General features: G+C 35.1%; 1 protein-coding gene across 1 annotated transcript in view; it reads left to right on the forward strand.

Annotated features, from left to right (window-relative positions):
• LOC311214055 (transcription initiation factor TFIID subunit 4-like) overlaps positions 1-15231 on the forward strand; it is a gene marked incomplete at its 5' end in the record, with an annotated part of 143478 nt that overhangs the window by 42564 nt on the left and 85683 nt on the right. The window lies entirely within an intron of this gene.

Genomic DNA, 15231 nt, shown 5'->3' on the forward strand with positions numbered 1-15231 from the left:
TTTTCATCACAATTTTTGGTAATATTTTAAGAATCATCCAAGTCTTAGGATGCAGAGCTCTAAGTGTTTGGGAGTATATATTTATTTTTTTCTTTTATAAACTCTTCTTATGTCAGTAGTTAAATTTATAAAAGTTTTTAGGGAATTAGTTGTCCTTATGATTTTAAAGATATTGTTACAAATCAGCATAGTTATGCTTTTAAGATTTTAGGGTTTTAAGGATACTGCTGAAATGTTATTTGTGTTTATGTTCATGGAATTAATGAAAGCCTTTTTATATTGCAGTTGCAGGCAAGGTTCTTCATTGACTTACTGTCAAGCTTTGTTTTGTATTTTAATTAGACGCCTTTTAAGTTGAAGCCATTCTAAGAAATGAATCATTTTACATGCTTTAGTTATCATGCTGAAATGATATGATGATGGCATTATGTGACACAGTCTAGGCAAGCATGTGCAATGTTTTGTGAGATGGCTTATTGCCATCTGAGATGGGAAGGCAGAAGGGTTTTGATTAAATTTGATTGAACATGTGTTGTGAGGGATGCTCACATGATGGGTCATACAGGTGTAAGAAAACAAAAAGGAAACGGAGATGTAAAACTGTTAAAAAGAATGGGAAATAAGTAATGAATTTGCCATATAAGCCTTAATGAGCTGTCTGGGTGTAACAATTGCTGCACAACATGGAGCTGTAATTACAAGTGTAGGACTTACAGGAATCTGTACATACTTTAAGAGCCACAGAACCCATCACACTATTCATCACTGCCTTTTGGGGTTTGCTCCTCTGAGGAACAAATCCCTATGGCTCTTTTTGAAGCTTTATTGGCTTTGATAATTGAAATGAAACTTTCAAAGCTTTTAAAAGCAGCTGCAGGGATTTACTTCTCAAAAGCAGTGAATCCAAAAGAGCGGCCACTCCTAGTGATCTCCTGCAGCCACTTTTAGAGCTTTATTTTGGCTTTATATGAAGCCTTTTATAGTTTTGAAAGTGGCTGTGGGGTTCACTAGTGGCTGCTATCTGGGATCTATGGCTCTTGAGGAGAGAATTCCTTCAGCTGATTTTTGAAGTTTTAGAAGCTTGGTTTTCACTGTGTGTGGCCAGATTTGTTGATTGCATGGGACCACACACAAATTTGCTAGTTGTGCTACTGGGCACTTAAAATAACGACATTGTAAGATCACGACAAAACTCAGTCTTACCATGTGTTGCTGTGCCTAGACACACCAGGACTAAGCAAAGGAGGCTGTGACCTTCTCAAGCACATTAGGAAAAGAAAGTATGATATGTGAGTCCTCATTCTTCTGGTTTTGTTATGCATGTTGACAAACGAGATAAAATACATTACTTCTTCATTTTACCTGAATATAATTTAAACAGACCCTATTTTCTACCTTTAAATCTATTCATATTTAATGATCACTTTAGTTTTAGGGCATGTTTTTAATGTTTTAGTAAAAGAGAGATTTGTGGTATGTACAGTATTAGGAAACTGCTCTTCTCTCCTTTCTCAAAAGCTAGATCTTTCAAGTTTTCTGTAATATTAATCTCCTCCTCTCTTTTCTGAGTAAGAGCTCTGTCGAGCAACTCAGTAGTGTTCCCCAAAGGCTGTTTCAGAGATTGTGCTTCCATTCACTAGAGTCAGAATATAAACTGCTAAAGTGAGAGCAGATGCTATTCAGTCTTTGGCAGTAACCACCAGCCAAATGCCTCAAAGTTGTAGTGAAAGGTTTCTTAATATATTGTACGTTCTTATCTCTGCTGCTCAACTTGGCAGTGTTATCATCCAAAGTTTATTTTAAATCTAAATGAGTAATATTATTATTGATCCTTTTAAATGGAAGAAGTAACTGAAAGGTAATTCATGCAAAGATATTCATCCGCTTCCCACATGCTTCCTTATCCGATTTTGTATCTAGTCATCTTTGGCTGGTAATCATTGCCATTTGTTCATGTAGGAAGACAGTGTTGCGACTGTTTCAAATTCTTCTTTGATGCAAAACCAAGAGTGGATATTTCTTAGTAGATAATGTATTTCTTTTGCTATTCTATACAGGATCATAAACTTGAAACCTTAATCTTTCTGTATGACAGCACAGTGAAACATATGCAAAGAGCTCTATGACTGTTGTTTCTCTTATTGGGAAGTCAAGAGGTTGAGATTGATGTTCTTCATGCATGCGCTGATGTACATATAAATTTTTAAAACTTTTAGGCCTTTCAGTCCATAAGTAAAAGGGTAATATTTCTTTAAAGGGTAAGATAAGCTGAAAAGTGCTGAAAAATCTGAGCTTTTTAATATGTTTTTCACGGGAAAGAAACAAGAAAAAAAACTTTGTACTTGTTTCACTTCTATTCATTCATAAGTTTTTTATTTTTTGGGGTGGGTAAAAATGCTGTATTGGTTTCTTTAGGTTCTAGAAGCTAGAACACATTCTGAGTTTCCACTGTTTACCAAAGGGGGCAACACCTTCGTCGATAAAACCGTATGGCATAGCAAATTGTTGCTATATGCACTGAGTGCAGATTCAGTATGGTTTGTAACATTGTTGTGAAGATAGAAACACCTTGACTCAGGAATTACTTCAATTGGGGCATTGTTTTTGAGGCTCAGCAGATGAGAATTAGGCTCAACCATATTTTATATTTAATATTAGTTAACATTAAACATTAACAGCCCATAAGGATGTGATAAAAAGGCAATCCTATTCATATTGCCTTATAATTAAGACCTTGGAAGGGAACAGATATGAAAAAGAAAGGGGAAAAATATTATAAAATATGATTAACAAATAATAACTAGAATTGTGTATAAAGAAGAGTTGTACACAGTGAGATGAACAAGAAATATATTAAATTATTAGCTTAATGTCTAAATAACAGTCATTAACCTTATTCTTTATCCAACTCTGGTGAAACTATCCTGGAGATTTTATAGCACTGCATGTTTGACTGGTACTTTTTTTTTTCATGTATTATTGTTTTTAATGGGAAGATGAGTTTTTCATAGCATAATACATTTTTTTTTTTTTTGCGTATAGAAGCCCTGACGATTATCTTCAATTTTGTCTGTTGTTGATGTCATTCAGCTGGTACAGTGGGATGAAATCTGCTTTTCTTGTGGAGGTTACTTTTTAAACTTCCACTCAGGACAATGTTACGTCCTTTACTGAGAAGCTTCCTTGCTGAGAATTGGTGGTCTCTTAAGACTCTGATAGCTGTTCAAGAAACTTTGCTGTTGATTTTGTGGTCACCAGAGCATGTATCCTCACAAGCTGAGTCTGCAGTAGAATATTAATACCCACAGCTTTGTATCAATTCTGACTTCCTCTCCAATGAAATGATGATGTCTTGCTTTTCCATGCCTATCCCGAAAATGTCACAATAGGTGGAGTACCTTAATCATAAATAACTGTCTTAAAGCAATAATAACATAACACGAGTTTGGCATATTGTATTCCTTGAGTAAGATTGTTTCTTTCTCTTTTTCACTTCACTTTCAGTGTTCTTCACCCAGTTTTTTAACCTCAATTTGTATTGTTATGGAGTTCTGGCTAAATAGAATAATTACAAATGTGACATTCTAAGAAATGTGGGACTGGTTTGGCCATATTGAATCCATTTTAACTGTCCATCTTTTATTTTCAAATTATTTTTACCTAAGTGTGTGCCATAAAAATGCATTGGAGCATAAATTAAGGTATTTTTATTTCATAGTGATTCATAATTATTTTTACATCTGTGCTAGAAAATCGATTTTTCTATAGGATGTTTTTGAGAAATACTGCTTTTATGTCTGTTATCTGGCATTGATATAAATTTCCTTTGAAAAAAAGTCTATTATGTTGACAAAATAGCATACACCTCTGACATTACTTACCAAAAAATTAGTACTGGATTCTCCTTGCTTTGTCCAGATAGATTTTTAGGCAAGACTACACGTAGTCATGCAGAGGATTTATTACGAAATTTGAAACACAGTTTTAACAGTTGTAGGGTTAAGCTGAACACAATTTATAGATTTACATTTTTGTTACTTTGCATACAGTATATTTTTAATCGTCTAATGAAATGTTGACCATTGATCTGCTTGATTCTTTCTTCGTTCAGTCACATTTGAATTGCATGTCTGCTGTAGAAATGCATGTTAAAACATAATGAAATAGCTTATCTGTGTTTCTGTATTCTGTAGTACAGTGAATCTACTATGTGGCATCACAGTGGCAGTGGAATTGTCTGCATATGTATATATTTTAAATAATTTGAATACTCTGGAGGGCATTTTATATTGCTAAACCGCCTAAAAAGTGATTGGAATATCCTTCATGGAACCAGGCCAGTGGATTTCAGAGCCTCTGTTAAAAGCATTTGCTACTAGTTTAATAATAGAGGTGTTCTGTCATCTCTGTTTCATCTGTTTGTTTGTCAACAGTTGTATTCATGTTTGAATGAGATCACACTGTACTATTGATGATTGCTCTTTCACATACAGAGCAGTTCTAACATAAAAGTATACTTATTTCTGTGGTTGGTTTACTTTAGAGGGGTTTATAGCTGCTTAGAGTACAGTTGTGGGTTCTGAATTTCTGAGCCATCAGATGGCCTGCAAACATATTTTTGTTTTCACTGAACTTTTTGTTGATCTTAGTTGTTTTCATTATTGACTTTTAACTTGTTATCCTTGAGTTGATTTGTCTTCAAACTGAAATATTCCTTTTAATATCAATTTTTTCCAACAGCATCTGTCTGTCATGATGGCCTCCTTAAATGTCTGTGGACATAACTCTCATGTTTGGAGATAGTTCTAATGTGCAAATTAGCCTATAAAGCACTTGTTGTCCTTTAGCACAGCATTTTCAAGTTATACGTTATCCTAACAATATACTTAGTCCAATTGAACTGTACCTAGGCTGGTGTTTTCTGTGATTCTAGATGCTGCTTCTCAGGGAAAAAAAAAATTACGTATTTTATAACTACAAATCACAAGTTATTTGGTATGCCATTTATATTAGCCATCTATAGCTCCTATGAACTTAAGTATGTCACCTGCAGAGGCACAAGTGTGAAGATGTATCTAAATTCTGACATCTGAAATAGTAACTTTTTTAGTGAGTGTAGAGGTTGTTTGTTGGTTGTTTTTATTTTCCACTAGTATAATGCAAGGAATTTGCTACAAATTTTAGATTAGGTGTGCACTGTTCTCATCTTCTTATCAATCCTCCCATTTATGATCATTTAGTTTAATATGTTGACATTGAAAAAACAGTTTATTGTATTTAATAGCAAATGTGTTTTGTATTGCAATTCATTGATTACTAATGTTATAAAATAAGGCAATTAAACGTTGTTTACATTTATTATTTCCTTTTCAAAAAAGGTGGGAATATGTTCCCATCTTAGTATCAGCAGCAGAGTTGCCAAATAAACATAATCAGTAAGTATTTCAGAAGATTGTTAAACTGTATTGTTGTTCTTTCTTTAATAGGTCCATGATTAGACTTCCTGTTTTACAAGATGTCCCAACATGTGTTGGAACGGTAACTTGAGTACCACCTGAGAGCTTGGAGTCTGCCTTTCTGTGAAAGGTAAGGCAGCTTCTGTTCAATATTTTTTTTTATGTATTTCTAAGGTTTTCTTTTTATTACTCTTATTGGTTCTGCAATGCTACAGAATTTGAATTACGTTTTTAGCATTATCACCTCTAAGTGCCAGAAATGATGTTATTTCATCAAACAGTACTTTGTCAAAATAAATGAGTATATGTTCAAACTATGATTAATTACGAAGAAAATGAAGCTATTTCTTCAATCATTATTTTTAAAGGTCTTACTCTAACTGAAGAGCATTATTATACTACTTGCTTCTGCAAATACTGGAGAATTTAAATTTTATTTTCACCGTCGTATCTTTTTTTTTTTTCTTAATGGATGTAGTGGAAAAACCTTCTTGAAAGGTCTTGCTCTTTCTGGAAGACAGTTCTGGCCATCAGGGCCTCCCAAAATAAGTTGCTCAGCCTCAGAATAAGTTTGTATCTGGGAACTGAATTACCTAAATTTCTTGGTCTCTGCAAAGGAGGGTTAAATTAGGATCGCTGTTTCATGGAGATTCATTCTCTACCAGATTCATTCATAAAGTCTATCTTCTATCTAGAAACGGACTTCTAGAAATAAATATAGGATGTAGAATAAGAACAATAAAAAGAAAACCTTAGAGAACCATTCAATATTGCAATAAAGCTGACTTACATTATCCCTGTAGGCAAACTCCATGCTCTAGAGGTGGTACTAATGTCCCCAAAACTCAACACATGTTGGAACATCTTTGTGGAGGAGGAAGTCATTGATCAGTGAGCTGTCTCTTCAAGGATCATTTAAGGGGGAAAAAGTAAAAGGTAATAGTTTCTAAAATGTATTGAAATATTATTCACTTCGTTTATTTGGCAATCCTGCTGCTCATACTAAGGTTGCAATGTTTTTGTTTCTTAAATTATTGAGCTACCTCATAAACTTCACTTTAGTCTTTCTTCTCCTTTGAATTATCACTTCAAAATGTTAATGATCTGTAGGTAAAAATGTAACTTTCTGTTTTAATACATTGCACTTGTTAGTCTCCAGGCTGGTGAGTCTACTGCATACAAAGTCCAGATTATAGTATATCTCACCGATTTGACATGTTTATCAGTGGTTATAATATCAAGACTGTTTGACTGTGGTTCAACTAGTTTCATAATGTCTACAGCAAGTCACAACCAAACGTTCCAAAGTTTTGAAATGGCACAAAGATATTTTACTGGTAACAAAGAGGTATTTGCTGCAAGGAGGTAACTGCATCACTGGATGTTGTGCTGGATGAGGTACCATCTGTTTTTGCAGTAACATAAACATGGGAATCTGATATAAACTATTGTAAAGCACAATTATTTTGACAACATTGAGTTACCATGTCTGATATGGATTCACTCTGTAGTGGTGTATGATGTGGTAATACACAGATTTGGTATTAATAAATGTGTCACAATGTCCCGATGTTGTCAATTTTTCCTCTAATCCTGGACATAGACAGGCAAAGGTGCTGACATTTTCAAGTTCAGGTTATGGTCTTTGGTCTACCTTTCTGGTATCCTTTATAATTTCCTGTATTCTTTGTGCATATCCTTTCCAGGTGACATGCCCATCCTGTCTCCTTCAGGTGAGGCCTCATGTTGAACTAGTCTGCCTAATATCAGCGGACATCGCTAATACCTCTTCAGATATGTCATCTACAAGACTTTTATAGTGCCCGAGATACAGTTTGTTCAGGAAAAAAAAAAAAAAGCCAAAAAGTCTTCATTGTTTACATAAGTTGCTTTAAAAGAACAGGAGCATATAGGAAAATTCTTCACGGTATCTATTTTAATCCTTACATGGACGTGATTTAGAGTTTTTTCTGTTACTGTGAGGACCATATTACAGTATGTTAGCGTCTGTGTTTGTCCTTTCTGACATTCTTGCAATGGATTTTCCCTATCTCAGTCTCACCTAACATAGACCTATAATGACATGCTTCTCTTTCTTAAGCCTAAGGTTCTGTAAAATGATTTAGTATCTTTTGATCTTGGGCTTAGACATGGGTAAGAAACACACTCTTCTAGCCTGTGTAAAACCAGGTAGGCAATAAGTCCCCAGCTAGCAACTTCTCTATTGTTTTTTCAGGGACTCTTATTGGTGTCAGTGCCATATTAGTTCTTTCTCATCTGGTCCCCATAACAATCTCTTTTGATCTGATTCTGTTGTAAGTAACCAAACAAAAGTGCATTGAGGCATGCACTATTATTTATAAAAATAGTGAGCGTATTTTCCAGTTCTCTACAGTCACTTCGTGTTTATTCTTGAATGTTCCTGAATGTCTTTGAGCATACTTACTATTTTGTGTTGTGTTTACATTTTGAGAAAACTAAGACTGAAAAAAATACGTAACTGTAATCTGTGTAGTTGGACTTGACTTGTTAAGACCTGCACTTATTTCAGTTGCCATCCCCTCTTCTTTTTCACTTGCCTAGCACTGTTCAGTCACAGCAGTACAGGTTAATGGGATCATAGGGTAGGATCTGGATATAGATACCAAGAAATCTTTGACCTTCAGCATAGGTCAAAGCTTTGGTAACTTCAGCATCTTCTCTTCTTTTGGGATGAAAATGATGTCCATATGAAATTGCACAAAGGTAGTCTTAAAGAGGAATTATTAAAAGAGAAGGAATTAAACATTAAAATCAAGGACAATGTGTTTGCTTAGGACATCGAGATTTTGATTTGTTCTGAAAAAAACAGGTATGATACAGTTTGGTTATAGAACAAGTAAGGAAAAAAAATGAATAGCGGTTGCTTATGTTCCTTCAGAGTTTACATTCTCTTTCTGTCCTGTATGATCAAGCTGTCAGGCTTCTTGCCTGTCTGAATACCAAGTAATCTATTCTACTTCTAGATGTGCTGCTTATATGTTCATGCTTCCCTGATTTGTGGCAACTGCTTCCATTTTCCAAGCCTCTGCTTACCTGTGCATAATATTGTTTGGTGACTAGCTTGATTCTGTTAAAGACAAACCACGAAGGATAATAAAAAGACTCTTTAGGGATGATTAATAGCTGCCTTTCAGCTGTTTAATTATCTAGCTCAGAGACAGAATTTTGGAAACTGGATTGTCTGGTTATATATATTTTAGGTCAGACCTCTTCTCAAATTAGTTCTTTCTTTTTGCCAAAAAGTTTGAATTATGTGTGGGTTCCCAGACTTACAGTCTTACTGAGAACTCTTAAAGAAGTGAAAGCTTTTTTTTTTTTAAATTACGTTCCTCAAACAACACTAATCATATAGCAGGGCTAAACAGCTTCTTGAGGAATTCTTTTTCCACTTTATGAATTTTTTGCCCTGCTCCAAATCCCAGTGACTTGCTTAAGAGCTTTGAATTCACACAGAAAATAGGATCAAAATTTTGGCCTTGATTACACGTGGATTTTGCATCAGTATAGCTATTTCTCTGACTCCTTTGTGTTAAAATAATTGTGACCCCCTAGAAAGGAGCTATTTTTCAGTTTGGTCTCATTTACAAAAATTAGGGATATCAGATGAAAGTAAGAGATGAAGTTCAAAACAAGCAAAGCAGTGCATGTTTTTGCCAGATGATTACTTAAGTTGTCAACTCTTTGTCTTAGGATGTTGCAGGTTCAAAAGATGACTTGCAAAATTAATCAGAAAAAAATCTGTCTTGAGGACATAGTAAGATAGGATCTCTAGCTTAGAATGGTTCTGGACTGTATATTTTTACAGTTATAATTGGACACTTCTATATACTTCTAGCAGCATGTCCCACTGCTGCTGTTGGAGAATGGATGCTGGACTATATTACCCAGTATAGCTATTGTTAACTTTTTATACAATTACATAAATTCAAAATATTCATTTTAGTATAATTTTACTGAATAAGTTAAATCCATTGTAGTACCTAAAAAAAGCTTTATGAGCAACTTCGTACTACGCATTCTTCTGTGGAAACTGAGCCTTAGATGAATCTTACTTGGCTAAAATAATTTGGTTGGCATTTACTTTGGAGGAAGCAGGAGGAGAAAGGAGTTAAAATTTTTGTAATATTTATTTAGATTTTTTTTATCCATTAAGTTACATTAGAATTGTATAGCTGGTTGTGCTTTATTCTGCTGTGTCTAGCACTAAAAATGGCTGTGTATTTTGAGGATTTTCATCTATAACTTTTCATCTATAACTTATAAAAATTCATGTATTTTTAAAAGTAACTGGTATTTCACCAATTTCTAAATTTCACAAATTGCTTCCTGGGGAATCATCTCAAGGTGAGTAGTCCTGAAGTATTAAACCTCAGCAGGTCTTGAGTTCTGAAGACTGTACGCTTTTATCCAGAAGTGAGCTCATGAGATAACATTCCTCCTCTCATAGGATAAAAATTCTATTGTAAACAAGCTTACTGAAGTAATTAATGTGGAGTTATCCATTGTTTTGTAAATAACAATTGTGATAAAGTGTAGTTCTTTTTACCAAAGTCAACTTACATGAAGGTGAACCAGAAGTATAGCGTTGAACAATATTGGGTACTGGTTTACAAAATTTTTCACATGCCAGTTGAGATAGTTCAGTGTTGCTTTGGAGCTGTGGTATATATCTTGGCCACCTGCCCTTCACAGAAGGGATGCTGGTTTGTACCTGCTAGAGGGAATCGTTTACCAAAACTCAAAGCACTTGGCACTGATTCTCTCTAGTTTGGCAGGAAACACTCCCTAGCCTGTGGCTTCCCTAAACATACTCCAGGCTATAGGTTCATCAGAGGCGCCTGCTCAAACTGCTTTGGATTTGCTGTTTTTGTGAAGGAGGTTTCTCTTTTCCTCATCCTGTCTCCCAGCACCAGACAGGCTTAACAGTGCAGCAAATAAACATTTATTAAATTATTTATTCATTTAGTTAGTAAGATTTACAGTGGAACTTTTAATCTAAAGGACTGAAAACAAAAAATCACAGCTAAATTCATGACACTGTTTCTTTTGCCTGGGATCACTAGATCATTTTGTACCTTTAGGAATCTAATCCCAGTCATCAGAGCTAGTGATTTGTTGTTTGCAACATCACTCCATTTAACAAGCTTATCCTTCAATCCTTCAGTTTTTAATACTTCAAGGATGTCTGTGGCTCTGGCAGCCCCTCCAGCCTGCCCCAGGGTGTTTTGTACCCAAGCAGCCTCCTCAGTTTCTTCCTTTGTTGTGTTCCAACCCCAACTGTCTGGTTTAATGTTTAAGATCGAGTTTTCCCTTTGATAGCATTTGAAATTCAGGATAGATGGCTGAAGACACTGCTATGTGGGACATTGGTGTGGTGCCTAGGGACGTGGTTTAGTGGGTAGACTTGGGCAGTGCTAGGTTAATGGACTCAGTCTTAGAGGTCTTTTCCAGCCTAAGTGATTCTACATGTATGTCCCCTGTTCTCAAGCCCTACCTGACTAGGTTGGTACAAGTAAGTTCAGTAATTGCCATTTTATGGCTCCTCAGGATGCTGAGGGCTCTTCGTGCATTATGGTTGTGTCTCCTTTGTGTTTAGTCAGCCTGGTAGTTAAATGTTGTTGCTCAGTGTAGAAAGATTGATGTCATAGTATTAAACAAAGCACCTATTGCTTTCTGTCGATTTCATGACTTGCTTTTTGTAAAGACCACACATGGTGTGTCTTAGGGCATACAAATATTGCTTGTGTTGTTTTAGATGGGGAACTGCTCACCCTTTCTTCCCCACTTTTTTTCAGCTGTTAGCCTTCAGAAGTTTCTGTATAGTGTAAGCCTTGAACGGTGACTTCTTAACTGATCTCATTGTACTTAATGATGTGTAATTTTACAGTGATGGAGGTGTTTTAAAATGTTTCACTGTTGACTCCTACAGCAGAACTATAAAATCACCCCTTCCCGTTATGCTATTAAAATGGAGGAATGGAATTTATTAAAGAAGTTTATCATTTTAATGCTTTGGAAGTTTGCTGCAGATATTTAGGGGGTAGTTTTTCCAGTACCTGTTTTTTCCTGATGGGAAAGATCACAGAGGGACAGAAGCCTGTAAAACTGTGGTGGTTTTGTTGGGATGAACGAGGAAGGGTTCTTGAGCCTATAATCCCAGGTGCAATCCAAGGTATAGTCAAGTACTTACATGTATGCTCAGGGGTTGGGGTAGGTGGGTATGACCAGATGGATTTCGCATTCTTTGAGAGCTGATGCTGTTGAAGGAGGTTAAATAGAAGTTTAAACAAATAAAGAGTATCCGTGATGCAAGGGGAAGTACTTCTGTGGTTTGTTTCCATCTTGCACAGTGCAGGCCAGCTGTCACAGCAGATGAGGCCCGGACCTAAGAAATCTGGTTGCAATTTCAGCTTGGGCCAACATTTAACACAAAGAATTTAAACTTTAAGAAGTTGCTCCTGGATTTAAATGATAGCAGTGAGTGTTTTCTGCAGTTCTGGCTGACCTGTGGTTAAGGGCAAATAGAGACTAATTATGCTCTCTCCCAGTGTTTGTGTTGAAGGACAAGACAAATTCAAGACCTAAATACATGCTATTTAACTGTTTAAAACCAGTTCTTCAAGGTTTTTCTGTTTTAAGTGTAAACATAAAGAGGTTTTTTTACAGGCATTCAATAATTTATCACATCAATAATCAGTCAGACCTAATGTTTTACAAATAATTTTTTTTATCTTTGATCTCAATCCTGTCAGGACTCTTTAAGTATAAATTATTAAAGTAACTTTTTGATTCTTTGAAAGTCTATCTGCAAAGATAGTATTTTTTTCCTGCTTCTCAAATAGGGCAGTACTCTCCTTATGATTTATTTCAGTTTGTTTGATCAATAAAATATAATTAAACTTTTAAAACACAGCAAAGCCAGTACCTCCCAGATAGGTAAGCAGATATCACTCTTCAGAATTCTCACTTCTTGGGACCTGCAAGTTTTCGATGACAGGATTTAGGTGCTTTTATGTTTGTAAAAAACAACCTTGTACTAGTGACACATATGCCAATACCAGAATAATATTGCTGAATGCTTATTCCCTCAAGGTTTTTGGAACTTATATACAAGTTCTAACTTTATAGAAACTACTGCAATATCTCAAACTTTTAAGTAGAATATAGTTTATTTGTAACAAAAATATTCCAATACTTACACTTGCTTCATATGCTGTCTCATATACTGTAGAGCTTTATTAAATGCTGACTGAAGCATGATTTAGTACTAATTATCCCAAACGTGTAATTATGAAATAATATGTAGGCAGACTTTATTGTGCTGTTCTATAAATGCTTGTCAGATGAGAAATTTGTTCAATTTGGGGGTATTAATTTGTAATTCCTTGTATTTTTCAATGTAACTCAGCTGACTGCTTTAATAGTAATTGATACCTCAGAGGAGGAGTTTAGACTGAGTCCTGACACAAAGAATAGAAGTGCTCATGCTATCAGTCATCAATTCTTGATGATCTTGTACATTTCTGATATAGCAGAGTTCTGTCAAGAATGCTTGAATGAAGAACATGACCTTAGTTATGCCAAATCCAAGTGAAGAGATTGGTTAAAATTATAGCTTGGAGCATTGCTTTGCTTCAGTTCCGTTTTTGTTATCATCCTTGATGATGTTTTTTATCATAGCTCTAGGAAAAGTTCAGAATTACATCGCTAAAGTCATTTTAAAGATTTGAGGATTATGCTTGTTGTTAAAAATGTTTAACAAATGTATTATTTAAAAGCATGCAACTATTTTCAAACTATGCATTTCCTGATGTTTTAAGTGTGCAGCACTGTACTGCTTGAGAATGTAGAGTTTGGGTTACAAAGCTCCAAGTTAAGATGGCCACATTATTAACCTTAAATCATGTTAAGGAGAACAGACACAAAAGCAGGGAACAATTATGTTATTTTAATTTATTCTTATTTCTTTATTTAAAAATGATGACAGCAGTCTGTTGATAGAAATTATTTTAGTTAATTCTTAGTTTAATCTTAATAGTTAATTCTTTTTTAAAAAAATCTTAATTTTCTCTTTGGATTTTGTGCGTCTGTATGAATGTAAGTATATGTATTATGACTGCTTTTGCGATGACCAGATAGTGCATATAAGACCAGGATCTAGGATGCTGGGACCTAAAAAATATCTGTAGTCAAAGCCACTGTCCAGTGATGTGGTTAGAAAGATAAACTATTTATGAGGTTATTTGTGTTTTATGATATAATTAAATATCTATATATAAAGAATAGTGTATACACATTTCTTAAAACTGTAAATTATATTTCTTTTCCCTTGTCATCATCAATTTAGTTATTTCTTATTGTGATATTTTAATGGGCTGCGCAAATATTAATCTTGTGAAGGGAAAAGAAAACTTTCTGAATTAAAATTGGGAAAAATAATTACACACACTAGGAAACTGTCTTGGGAATTTCCTGTTTGAGATCGGCATTATTGTCCTTTAAAGGCAGACAGATTTCCAGTATGCTTGGTATAAATGGGAGTGAATGAAGCTCAGGAGGAGATATGTGTTGAAGGAAAAGATGCTAAACCTTCAATATAGAAACGTATAAACATTAACAGTTTCCAGCCCTTTGCTTGGAATAATTTTCTGCTTCTTGCCATTTTATGTTTTATGAGATGGTGTCTTATTGCTGCTTTTGCTGCTTTAATTATAGTTGGCTTTAAGAATCTAGTGAAATAGCAGAAAGAAAGAAGAAAAAAATGTAAAAAAGAAGTCTCTAAACAATGTTATCAGAACTTCTCTTTGGTCAGAAAATCACTAAGGTGGTATGCATGACTGTTTATGAGAGTGTTTCCAGGCCAACCTTTCCAAGTATAGATGAAATTGTTGTTTTAGGAGCATATTGCTAATTTTCTCATCTTTGCTCCGAGTACAATCCAGGTATTTAAGTAGCGTGCCAAATCTTCATGTAGTATGCAGCTTTGGAATGTACCCTGCTTCTGATGTCCTATGCTAACAGGACTTTGACTAATATAATTTAGAGCAGGGAAGACGTGATACTTCCACACATGATGAATGTTTTGGATGACAAGTTGACTTTTAAATTTATCATTTTGTAGTCTGGTTTCTTGACACTAATTCATTTTTGGGGAAATTTGTGTTGTATTCTTTCTTCCTTAGCCTGCTTTCCAAAGAAAGCTACCCTTAAATGATGGAGCCGTCTATTTGCCTTCCTTCTCTTTCCCTGAAGATAGTTTTTGAATCCATTGATAAATCAACAGCTAGATAGCCTTGTGTGTGTTCCAATTGAGGGGAAAATCAATTTATTTTTTTTTTCTTTTTGCTCTGCTGACTGGTTGGCTGCCAGTCAGCACTCTTGTACAGACTTGCCTCAGGGTGGGCTGGCTGTGCCCAGCTGGCAAGCTGGACAAAACTAGGCTGGGAGACATGCCAGGGGGTGATCTTAGATGTATGAGGGAACTAAGGATATTGTTGATAATAAGGGGTAACAGGAATATGGAAGGAAATTGGATCTATTTCGTGGGGGGAACAGGTATCATAGAATTATACAGGTTGGAAGAGAATTTGAGTGGTTATCTAGTGCAAGGTTTTGTTTATATCTAGGTCAATATGAAATTCAGACTAGGTTGTATAGGGCTTTGTCCAGCTGAGTCTTAAAGATGTGCAGGGTGGAATATTCTACAGCTTCTGTGTACAAGGTGTTCCAGTAC

The sequence above is a fragment of the Netta rufina genome (assembly GCF_964035555.1).
Source record: "Netta rufina genome assembly, chromosome: 13".
NCBI classification, from domain to species: domain Eukaryota; kingdom Metazoa; phylum Chordata; class Aves; order Anseriformes; family Anatidae; genus Netta; species Netta rufina.